Raw genomic sequence first — 12,357 nt, forward strand, 5'->3', positions numbered from 1 at the left:
TCAAAATGCAGACACACCAACATTGTACGGTGTCCCTAGCCTTTCCCCTCCTGGGGAAGTAGGTGAGGGGGCAAGTCCACCTAGCCTCCCACGAGTCCGTTTATCCAGGGGAGGACTCTCCTCTGACATCTGCAGGTCACTCCCATCCATCACCAGGCTGCGGTTTCCTCCCCCAAGGCCTGGCCATCCCCCCGTGGCGCTGCAGGTGAACTTGAGGTTTGGGTCATCTGGACCCTAAGTTCTCAAGTGCAGTTTTCTCCAAGAGTGCTGTCGCATTGCCCGGCGGGGGCAAGCCCTCGAGATCCTTCATCACATAGAACATGAGAACTTGTCACTGAGGAAAGCTGTCTCTAGAGAGCTCTGCCAATTCACTGTCCTTTGGAGGTGGTGATAATAGATGAGACAGCTAGTTCTATGACAGAAGACCTGGGAAGAGAGGGAAAAAAGAAAAGAGCCAAGCCTAACTCCTGAATGACTTTTGCTTTGTGGAGGACAGTAGAGATCAAAAGTTAGATGCTGAACACGACCTGGATGCTAATGAAATGTCACTTATTTTTGGGCCTCAGCATGTTACCAGTTGTAAAGATAACAGCTTGTTGTTAGTTACCGTCAAGTCAGTGCCGACTTGTGGCAACCCCATGTGTGCAGAGTAGAACTGCTCCTAGGGTTTTCAAAGCTATGACCTTTGGGAAGCAGATCCCAGGCCTGTCTTCCAAGGTGACTCTGGGTGAGTGGGCTCAAACTGCCAACCTTGCAGCTAGTAGTCGAGCAGTTAACCATTGGTACCACCCAGGGACTCCTAGTGGCCACAGCAGGCCCCATCTGCCCAGTGCTTCCCCAGCTGTTGAGTACTTGGCTCTTGTAATTTTATTTAACCTTCACAGCAACCTCACAAAACACATTGTCTCATTTTACACTGGAGAAAATTGGCTCGGGGCCAGGGGAGTAGAAACCATTGCCTGGGATCGCACACAAATAATTGTGGGGCTGGGACTCTGCCCCTGGACTGGCTAGCCCCAAGGTAGACTATTTAAGCATCAGATTTTGAGAGAGGTCTCACCCCTCGCTCCTCACCCCAAGGACTTTCCTTTCTACAGATGAGTACGGGAGAAAGGGATTCTAGCATTCTTGAACTTTGGGAGGTTTTTCTTAGTGTATTTATTTAACACGTAATTTCCTGTATTCGAGTTGACATGCCCTGCTTTTCACTACTGTCACTATGTTTGCCTCTGAATAATGCTCCTTATTTTTTCTGTCTCACGGAGTTTCTGGGGATTAAATGGAAAAAAACATGTTTGGCAGCACTAGGGCAGTGTGACCATGAGGAGAGTTGACGCTCCGGGAGAGTCAGTGTTTCAGGCCCTGAGAGAAAGGTGATAGATGGAGCAACCTTATTAAGGGTTAGACTTTGCTCCTGTCTTTGTTTTTTCTCTTCCCAGTGCAAACGAGTCCTCAGGTCATAGAAAAAGCAACTGTCTGTTGACACGGCAACGAGGAAGGGACCACTAGCTTCTCCATTTCTGTCTGAGAAAACTAATGCTCAGAGAGCCAAGGTCGCACAGCTAAAAAGGGCAGAAAGAGGATTTGACTGCCGCTATCTTCTCACCTTGGAAACGCTGGTGGCGTAGTGGTTAAGTGCTGCAGCTGCTAACCAAAAGGTCAGCGTTTGAATCTACCAGGCCCTCCTTGGAAGCTCTACGGGGCAGTTCTACTCTGTCCTGTAGGGTTACTATGAGTCGGAATCGACTCGACGGCGATGGGTTTGGTTTGGTTTTTTTTATCTTCTCACCTTAAAGAAAAAAAAAATCTGCCAAACCGGTTGCTGTTGAGTCCGTTCCAATCGTGGCGACCCCATGTGTATCTGAGTAGAACTGTGCTCCACTGGGTTTTCAATGACTGTGGTCTCTTGGAAGTAGATCACCAGGCCTTTCTCCAAAGTGTTTCTGGGTGGGTTTGAACTGCCAACCTTTAGGTTAGTAGCCGAGCACTTAACTGTTTGCACCACCCAGCAGCACCCGTAAGTTCTTGCTGAATCCAAGCCTGGTAGCTCAGCATTGCTAAAGAGGCAAGAAAAATAAGCCCCCCTTGCTTTGTAAATGTATTTTGTTCCTTTGCTTCCCATGGTGGGATTGAAAACTGCCTTCTGTGAGGTGCCGCAAAGTCTGCTGTGGGTCCAGGCTGACTTCATGTCTTCTGGTACCTCGGTGCTTTCAAAATCAGGTAGATGAGCACCCAAGTTGGTGGCGAAGAGTAACACAAAAACTAAAAATGAAACATCTTGTAAAATAATTATTTATTGTCATTTTTCTGCTAGGAATGTGGTTTAAGAATAAGACTTTTTACACTGTGAATGAAAATAGAAACATAGGAACCCTTACAGCAGCGCTTGGTATGGCTTCATTTAAAGCTTTGGTTCAGCACTCCACGTGGTAAAGTCAGACATATTTGCAATAAACATAAACTTAAATTTAGGTTTTAAAGGACTCGTTCTAATCTCACAAAACGTTTAGCAAATAACCTTTGTGCTCACATGAGCCACCCACACAAAACCAAAATGAACTACAGGGAAAAAAAAAAGCAGAAAAAGCAACTGTCTGTTGACAACCAGATTTTCTTTCAGTTCTGTGAGTTTTTCATCCATAAATAATCTGTATATTTCGAATGTGACCATTTTTTTAAAGGTGTCTCCTGGCATGTTTTTGTCTCGCCATGTCTGAAAAACAAGAATTAAATGTGTAAATCATGGGGACTATTGCATTTTTGGGGGGGAGATCTTTAACGTCCATGCTTCTTAGGTACCAAGAGTGTCAAAATGAAGCATTAAGTTGATGTATTCTTTCTGCAGTGCATCTGTTTATCTTTTATGAAATCTCCAGTTTGATAAATCACCAGAGATAAAAACATCATTTTTAATCTATCCTAGATCCCAAAAGCCAGGAAAAGAAATAGTGTTGTGTCTCCTTTGCCTGGCTTCACCTCTCTCTTTGCTCCTGAGTTATGGGGCTTTATTTGCTGAGAAAACTTAATGCTCTATTAACTTGAAAATGATGGCTTTTACTCAGAAATGTGAGAACTGGAAAGAAAAAAAAAGTGTTCATTCCCTGAGATGTTACTGTTTAACAGGTATTGGTGCTTAAAGGGACATAGAATGTTAGATGGAAAAAATGATCACAAGATAACTCAAATGGAGGCTTTTATCAGCATTGCCCTTTCATTTGCAGGCACATCAAAGGTGGCTATTGAATATGAATGTCATTTACTATCAGTGTGGGTAGCCATTGATGAAGCTATCTCATGGTTTCTTTCCCTTGCAAGTCACTCAGAAATTCTCTCTTATTCGACAGCCTGGAAAATAAAGAAATCCTCACCAATTTATATAATTATAGGTAAAAGTTGGACCATGTCCAAGAGTGCAGCTTGTTGTTGTCAGGTGCCGTCAAGTCTGTTTAGACGCGTAGCGACTCATGTGATAGAGTAGAACTGAGCTATGGGGTTTCTTAGGCTGTAATCTTTATGGGAGCAGATGGCCAGCTCTTTTCCTCTGTGGAGCCATGGTGGGTTTGAACCGCCAACCTTTCGGTTAGCAGCCGAGTGCTTCACTGTTGTGCCACCGTTCCACTGATGTGGAGTCGATTCTGACTCCTAGCGATCCTATAGGACAAAGTAGAGCTGCCCCATAGGGTTTCCAAGGCTATAAATCTTTACAGAAGCAGACTGCCACATCTTTCTCCCGTAGAGTGGCTGGTGGGTTGGAACCACTGACCTTTTGGTTTGCAGCTGAGCACTTTAACCACTGTGCCACCGTAGCAAGGTCCAAAAGGACTTGTAGTACAAATGACTTCTAACCTCTGCTTACTGTGAACAGGGGGGAAAAATCCATGAGCCAAAAACGTAAGAGAACATAACATGGCAGAAAAAATGGCATTTTAAATAACAGTGTTCACGATAGCTGTTTCTCAGTGCGTAACACAGTTTCTTGATGAAGTAGCTATGGGAGTTCCCCATCCTGAGTATGTTGTACAAGTCTTCAGTCTTGAGCATTTAAAACACATTAAATGTTATGCAAGCCCATCCCAAGCCATGAACATGCAGCTGAGTTTTTCTGATAATTACTGTGAACAGGTTTTTCCAGCAACTGATTAAGGAGACACACAGGTTCTGCTCCAAGCACCAGAGGTACCTAAAGTCCCAACTGCACAGGACCGGCCTTGGCTGTGCCTAGAGGACTGGCCTTGGCTGTGACTAGGGGACCGCCCTTGGCTGTATCCGGAGGACCTCAGTTTGTTCTGCTCTTTCCTCTTGCAAGAAACATGTGAACTGTGACTGTCCCACGGAGCGGAATCCAGGAATTGTCTCAGATCCTCAGGACCGAAATCATGGTGTTCAGGAGAAGTGGAGACTTGTTCCAACTCTTTAATTCTGATTGCCCCATGGAGAATGGGCCCTTAAAATCTAGGGCTGCCCCACCTGAATCCATCTTCTATTCAGCTGCCCTCCAGAAATGACACTGATGTGAAACACCATTCATAATTCCTTTATTTACTCATCCTCATCCAACAAGTATTTATTGAAGGCCTCATCTGTGCCAGTAGCTGTGTGAAATTCTGGGAATAAAAAATTCAACAAGCCATGGGCTCTGCTCCAAAGGACCTTGGTCTGGTGGGAGATCTCCACAGCATTAGTCATTGCTGGGACAGAGCTACCACAGACAAGGGGACCTGGGAGAACATTAAAAAACAACTCCAACTTACGGCAACCCATGTGAATCAGAGTAGAATTGTGCTCCACAGGGTTTTCAATGGCTGATTTTTCTAAAGTAGATCTTCAGGCTCTTCTTCCATTTGCCTCTGGATAGATTCAAATCTCCATCGTTCTGGCTAGATGCCAAGCACTTAACCGTTTACACCACCCTGGGCTCCCTGGGAGAACATAGGAGACACTTAAGTCAGATCAGGAGTACGGGGTGCGCGCAGTTTACCATGATTCCCCTGCCAACAGAGTCAACATTTGAGACCTTGACTTTTGAAAGACAGGTAAGACTTGCCTATGTTACCAAGCTGGAAAGAACATTACCTGCAGAAGGAAGAGCAGTGATGGAGGCATGACAACGTACGGATGATTCGAGAAGCTGCTGGAGGTTTGATGTGACTCAAATGTAAGGCAAACACGGGGACGTTGAGAGCAGGAAGAGACAGGTCCCACGGAGCCTTCGTGTGCAAAGTACAGGAGCTTTTATTGTCAATCTCCACAATCAATAGGAGTCTCGGGAGATTTAAAACAGGGAAGTATTATGACCAGACTAGGGTTTTAGAAAGATTTCTCTGGCTTTGGTTGGACATGAATCATGAGAAGAGGAGGCCAGATGAGGCTGTTCAGAGAGAGCTGATGATGATATGAACTGAAAAGCAGAGGCAGCAGGAATGGTGGACAGGAGGTGGGTTCTGGAGGTTTTAAGGCAAATGGATCTATAGGACCTTGAGAGTAACTGGTGTGAAAGGTGAGGTAGGAAGAAGAGTCAAGGGTGATGAGGGAAGGGTGGTTCTGGGCACCAAGACAGAAGAGAAGGATCAAATTCAGCTTAGACATGTTGAGTGTGGGGCACTTGGGACATAAGAGGAGTCACCATAGTAGGGGTATGCAGAGAGGCTAAAGGACATAGTGATTTCCAAAGACCTGAACATAAATATTGCATTAAATTGAGAGGCAAATCTCTGCAGACCAGAAAATCAGGGCCTATGCAAGTGCCTGTCCATGGAAGCAGCCCTCAAGAAATCTGCTACAAAAGATCTCTTTAAAGTTTTAAAAAGCAAAGATGTCACTTTGATGACTAAGGTATATATAATCCAAGTTGTAGTCTTTTCAGTCATCTCATATACATTTGAAAGTTGGATAAAGAAAAAGGAAGAATTGATGCGTTCCAACTATGGTGTTGGCAAAGAATATTGAATATACTGTGGACTGCCAGAAGAGCAAACAAATCAGTCTTAGAAGAAATATAACGAGAATGTTCCTTAGGAGCAAGGATGGCAAGACTTTGGCTTGCTTACTTTGGACACGTCATCAGGAAAGACCAATCACTGGAAAAGCACATCATGGTTGGTAAAGTAGAAGGTCAGTGAAAATGAGGGAAATCTTCAAGGAAATGTATTGACACAGTGGGTGCAACAATGGATTTAGACATACCAATGATCATGAAGATAGTGTAAGACTGAGCAAAATTTCATTCTGTTGTGCATAAGGTTGCCATCAGTTGAAGCCAGTTCAAGGGCAGCTATCAAAAACAACAACATACCATGCCCCAAGCAATTTCTAACAGCTGTCCTATTCATATCATCCTGATTTCAGTGCAGTGTCAGGAGTCCACAGCTCTTGGTTTTCCAAAATCCGTCAACTCTTGTCCCCTGATGGGACAGTGGTGGTGGAGACCTTAAACTTGAAGTCATTAAAGGTAGGCTCAAGGGAATCTGCCAATAGGGTAGTGGCAGTCCCATGGGAAAAGCTCTTAATGGCTGTGATGCCTATGGAGGGGAGAAGACATGGTGGTAGTGGCTACCAGAGATGGCTCTCTCTGGCTCTGCACCCTTGCTAAGCCCAGAGCGCACCCAGAGTACGAGACCCTTGGCATTGTAAGCTGGGCTGCCATGGTCTAGTGAGTGAATGCTCCTATGTATTCTCACACAGGTCGACTGCCTTCCCACACAAGGCAGACAATGGGTTCTAGAGAGTAGAGTCCTATGACCACAGGCCTTATCTTTTCCTGAGTGAATGGCCATGTGGGTCCCAGGCTGAAAGGACTAGTCATTGATGTCTCTCCTTTGTAATCTGCTCTGTAAGAAATAGCCCGAGAAGGAATACAAGGTAAGTGTCTTGGATTTGTGATGCCACATGCATGGGGAAAGTAAAGCTGGTTTCCTTCCAAGGCCCAGTACACTGCAGGCATGTTTTGGCCCCTTTACGGATCCCCTGTGGGAACCTCCCACATCTAGGATTTGGTAGGTGACTCTCCAGATCTCATTTCTATGGCTCAGATTGGTATCGAGTCTTCCAGATGTCAAAGAGATGGCATTACTGTTCCCATCCCAGGGATTGGCCCAGTCTGGAACTTTGCCTGTGAGGCCACACTTCCCCTGTGTGGGCAGAGTTCCTACAGATTTCACACGAGCAGAAAAATACCTGCTAGTTTATTTGCTTAAAAATGTTTGATTGAATAGCTCCAATTAGTAAGACACTGGGCTAGGATTATCTGATTGACATGACACTGCTCAGCCAAGCAGACGGAGTAAGCAGTGAACCTAAGTGCCTTCCAGACAAGTGGGGTTTGAAGAGCTCTGAGAGGTACTGTGTGGTTGTCGATGTCACTGGACTCAGACGCTTTGCAAAGACCCGTGGGTCCTGGGTATTGGAGCGTGAATAAGATCCCCACAGCTGGAGATGTGGGCAGTGCCTGCAGGGAAGAGGGCACACTGTGGACAAAGGTAGAGGTGACAAAGTGAAGGGCTTGTTCTGCTGGAAGACAAGTGTCTTGGGGAGAGACCAGGAAATAGTATTGAGAGGAGACTGGGCAAGTGGGCTGGGGGTAGATGGAGGGATATGCTGAATGCTGAATCCAGCTGGGGAGCAGCAGGAAGCCAATGAAGGCACCGAGCTGGAGTGACTCAGGCATCATGGAGGGAGATTGACCTGGTCCTAAGGGAAAAGATGCATTGGCGATATAGATGTGGGGGTGGGGGACCAAAACAAGTGAGTGTGCCCATTGAGAGGACAATGACCAGCAATAAGGCGGTGGCAATGGGGGTCAAAAGGAGGCATGGCACAGGAGAAGCAGTGGTTCCCATTCCCCTTTCTGGAGGTGTTGCCTTTGGAAGTGCTGGGATCCAGACTAGGGGCAGAAAATGTGTTGAGACTTAGTTCTGGAGACCAAGGACTTGTGACCCACCTGCTGGAGGAGAGGCCTCTCTCTGGGCTCCTGTCCCCAGACCTGGAGGCTGAGAAGGGGCAGCCACACGTGAGCATGCACTGCCTGCTCTGGAGTGGACCACCTGAGCTGGAGAGAGGTGTGGTAAGCACGCACCGCCACCGGCCTGGCCACACAGAGCAGGCTGGGGTGGGTCAGTGAGCTGCTGCCCACACCTTGGAGTGGAAGTTCTCGTGGGTCAGCGCCATACCCTTGCACCCTGGCTCACTGCGTAGGAGGCTGGAAGCACCTCGGATGCTGGGTGTCTAGAAGTTGAAAGCCTCTGTTCATCTTCTCCACCCCCATGTTGATTCTGAAAACAAAGCTGGAGTTCTTTTTGCAGAGTACGAAGCCCTGTTGTTGCTCTCTCTCTTTCAACATGTCCCTGCTATGTTGTGAAGAAAAGGTGGGTGGGGGACTTCAGAGGCCTGCAGTGACAGTTCTGCAAAAGTAGCTGAGAGCCCGGCTGTCACGCAGATGAGGAGGGGCTGGGGGACAGCCACCATGTTCTTCCACCTTGTGCCACGGAATAAACGGGAAAAGCATTGCCAGCAAGGAAGGCCCCCAGCAGGAGCCTCCCCACCAGGTGCCACATTGTATGCAGGCACAGCCTCGTCAGTGTGGCGGGGCGGCCATAATCTGTTCTCCTGGCAGGTGTGGGCACCAGGCGAGCAGGCTCCCTGGAGAAGCTGGCTGGGCCTAAGCCAGAGAGTGGGAACCTGTACCTCTGGTGCCGGGAAGCGTCAGCAGGGAGGCCTCTGCTCCCCAGGGTTGCTCTGCCGCCAGATGGCTTCCAGATGGAACCTCTGTCGACCTTCGTCTTTCTGTTGCCCCTAAGAGGAAGCTGTCTTCTTGGTCTTCCTTCGTCTTCACTCTGGGTAAAAGGGGTACCTGAGGTAAAAGCCTTGTTCTCCCACTGGATTGGAAACTCAGCTGGAGTGACCATCCTCTTTCCAGGGGCGAAGAGCCCGACCTCTAGAAGCCTTGGACGAGCCTGGTGCTTTAGTGTCTGGTCCTCATTCCCTGGCATGGGCCTGTTTGTGGGGCCCTGGGCAAGCACACAAATGGATGTCTGTGTGCCACAGGCCTCAGCACTTAGATGCTGTGAGAAAGTTTACAAGGTGTTGGAGAAAACAGGCTCTGTCCTCCTGCCTTGACAAGTTTACCTTAATTTGTCCGGAAGGCCAGGCTAGAGTCCTCAGACTCCTGGGAGTCCTGTGTCGGAACTCTGCAGCAGGGGAGAAGCTGCTCCTGGCCCACCCCCAGCTCCATCCCACACGCACTCAGGTGCATCCTTTGGTCGATCGCCCAAGCTGTGTCCATGCCACTTCAGAAGCTGCCCTTTGGCCACTCCAGGGCTGGAGGGACACATCAGAAACCTACCCCAGGAAAGATGCTCGGGCGATTTGGGCCACGAAACCCAGGACTTGGGTAGCTGGATGGGTGGGGTACAAGCTTCAGGTGGTCATGCCCCATAACCCTGTGGGAAGAAGCTGAGGCAAGAGAAATGCCAGAATAAGGCTCTCCACCACTTAGTGCCAGGGCAGGGCCTCTGTTACCCAGGACTCCGTTACAGGGATTGAGACAGGAGCTGAAAGAATGTTCTGAGGCAGAATTTCTGGGCAGTCCAGCCCCAGGTGAGGCCATGTGTCAAAGTCAGTTGTTCCTGGTAACTTAGTGATGGGTCCCCATTCTTACCTGTACCATTTCGGGGAGAAAATAAGTATTATGGTACAGCAGCTGTGCCTGACTTACTCGGCAGCCCATCGCAGCCTGTGCTCAGAGGGGAAGACAGACGTGCTTCGTGCTGGTGTATAATTTTTTCTCCCGAACTACCATTTTCTGCTCGAATCAGGTCATTCTTCCCAGGCCTCTCCCTCACGTCCCTCGCCAGTCCCAGAGCTACTCATTATCTAAAAATCTGCTCTTCTCCATTTATCGTCAGGCATATATTTTTGTCTCACAAAGGGGTAAAGCCTGAACCAAGGAGAGAGCTTAACTAGACGAGTAGAAAGCTTGGTATCGCTATTGAAAACCAGTGGTACTTAGACATTTAAAAGCAGCTAAAACAGTAGATGTTGAATTGAGAAAATGGTTTCACCTGGAGCCTTTTAAGGACAATTGCGCCACCTCGGGAAATCGCGTGTTCTGTTGGCGCTTCTTTCGCCCCACACCTCACTCTCATTAAGCATCGCTCTCTTGAATCAGCAGCTGCGTTAAGGAAAGTAAATACCACAAATGCTTTCATTTTTGAGTGTTTGTTCCTGTTTAAAAGTTAGGGAGGAGGAGAGAGGAGGAGTGGAATGCCAGCCTAGTAACCCTGTCACCACGTGTGGTCAGTGAGCCAGCTTACCATGTGGGGTGGTCAGCACAGAGCCTGGTGGGAAGCAGCTGCCCAGCACCGTATACAGTTGGCCCTCCATGTCCGCAGGTTCTGCATCGAGGATTCAACCAACCACGGATCCAAAATAGTCTGAGAAAAAAAAAGGGAAAGTTCCAAAAAGCAAAATTTGAATTTGTGTGCACTGAGCACTCCACCGAGTCCACGGGAATGCAGTGACGGGCAGCGCCCCCTCCTGCAGCCTCCTGCCGTCAGAGACGCCGGTCTCTGTCTGGCGCTCGGAGCCTGAGCATCGCTAAACAGTACAGTGTAACAGCTGTTTATACAGCATTTACCTCGTATTGGCTATTATAGGTAATCTACCGGAGAATGAGCGTATGGAAGGAGTATGCCATTTTATATATGGGACTTGAGCATTCTCAGGTTTTGGTGTCTGTGTGTGTTCTGGAACCCATTCCCCGTGGATACTGAGGGCCGACTACTCTCTCCTGTTCTCCTCTTGGGACTCTGTACAAATAGAAAACCCACTGTTGGCATGAGAGCATATGTCACACTAACATCTCAGGTGAGGGGGAAACAGCCAAGAAATATGTGCTTCGTTTTAGCCACCAATTCCCAAGGTTGGGTTTGTTGTTTGTATTGTTATTGCTGCTGGTTGCCTTTAAGTCAGCTCCCACTCCTGGTAAACCCACACGGAACCGGGACCTGCGTCATCTACGTCATTGTTGGTACGTTAACCCCACCGTGGATCCTGAGTGCCTTCCAACCTAGGAGGCTCATCTTCCAGCACCGTATCGGACAAGGTTCATTGTGATTCGTAAGGTTTTCACTGGCTAATTTTTGGAAGTAAATCACCAGGCCTTTCTTCCTAGTTTGTTTTAGTTTCGAAGCCCTGCTGAAACCTCTCCACTAAGGGTGACCTTGTTGGTATTTGAAATACTCGTGGCATAGCTCCCAACACCATAGCCGCACGCAAGCCACTCAGTATGACAAACTGACAGACCGGTGGTAAAAAGGAAGACTCAATGCCATAGCAGTCATGATGGAGGCTTGAGATAGAAGACCTAGCACTGCTGAATTTCAGAGCCAGTGAGGAGGGACGGACAGCATGCCAGATAGAAATACCTGCTATAACAGCCGTATCCTCCTCTGTACCGCAAGTGTCTGAAGTGCGGTGCTCACCATTTTCCTTTCTTCCTTTCAGTACCTTAGAGCACTTCTCCCTGGCTGTGAAGAGCTGTCCTGACCACGAGGACCAGGCTTTGTTAATGAAGGTAGGCTATCAGATAAAGCATTCATTTCCTTAAAGGCTGCTAGCATTTTCACTGCCCTGAGGATAGTTTCATTTTTACAAGTGGGAGTAAATTTATCATCTCTGGATTTTATGCTCCTCCGGGAAGAGCTTGTCATCGGTGGCGGGGAGGGTCGCTGGTTAATGAGCACAACTGCCTTTGTGGCATGCAAGCAGTGACAGGAGACAGCCACTAGCCTGGGATCCATTCAGTTCTCCAGAGAGCTTCTAGTTAAACTTACCTGACAGAGTCTTGAGTTTCTTATTTGTAGCAGATTTATGAGGCTTGGCCAAATTCCCTGTCTCCCACCGTACTTTTTAATTAAGACAAAGGATTCTATGCATCCCCGTGTCTGCCACATTGTCACTTTTTTCACCGTGGGGAGTGCTGCACAGATCAGGCTGCTCACATGAACCCCTGAACTGGCACCTGTGTCACGGTGGCCTTGCTTCCGATCACATGAACCCCTGGACCAGGCACCTTGTGTCATGGTGGCCTTCTCCCCGATCAGGTAAACCACTGAACCAGGCACCTTGTGTCACAGTGGCCTTGCCCCCCCAATCACATGAACCCCTAAACCAGGCACCTTGTGTCACAGTGGCCTTGCCCCCAATCACATGAACCCCTGGACTGGGCACCTTGTGTCATAGTGGCCTTGCCCCCAATCACATGAACCCCTGAACCAGGCACCTTGTGTCACAGTGGCCTTGCCCCCAATCACGTGAACCCCTGGACTGGGCACCTTGTGTCATAGTGGCCTTGCCCCCAAT

At 48.2% G+C, this 12,357-nt stretch overlaps 1 long non-coding RNA gene across 2 annotated transcripts in view; it reads left to right on the top strand.

The window, feature by feature from the left end:
* LOC126060334 (uncharacterized) overlaps positions 1–11,696 on the top strand; it is a 97,973-nt gene extending 86,277 nt beyond the window's left edge. For both annotated transcript variants that reach the window (XR_007513569.1, XR_007513570.1), the window contains exon 7: positions 11,500–11,696. This is a non-coding gene — a long non-coding RNA (uncharacterized LOC126060334). The remainder of the gene's footprint in view (positions 1–11,499) is intronic.
* Positions 11,697–12,357: the final 661 nt, after the last annotated feature.

This window comes from Elephas maximus, chromosome 17 (assembly GCF_024166365.1).
Source record: "Elephas maximus indicus isolate mEleMax1 chromosome 17, mEleMax1 primary haplotype, whole genome shotgun sequence".
In the NCBI taxonomy this organism is placed as follows: domain Eukaryota; kingdom Metazoa; phylum Chordata; class Mammalia; order Proboscidea; family Elephantidae; genus Elephas; species Elephas maximus.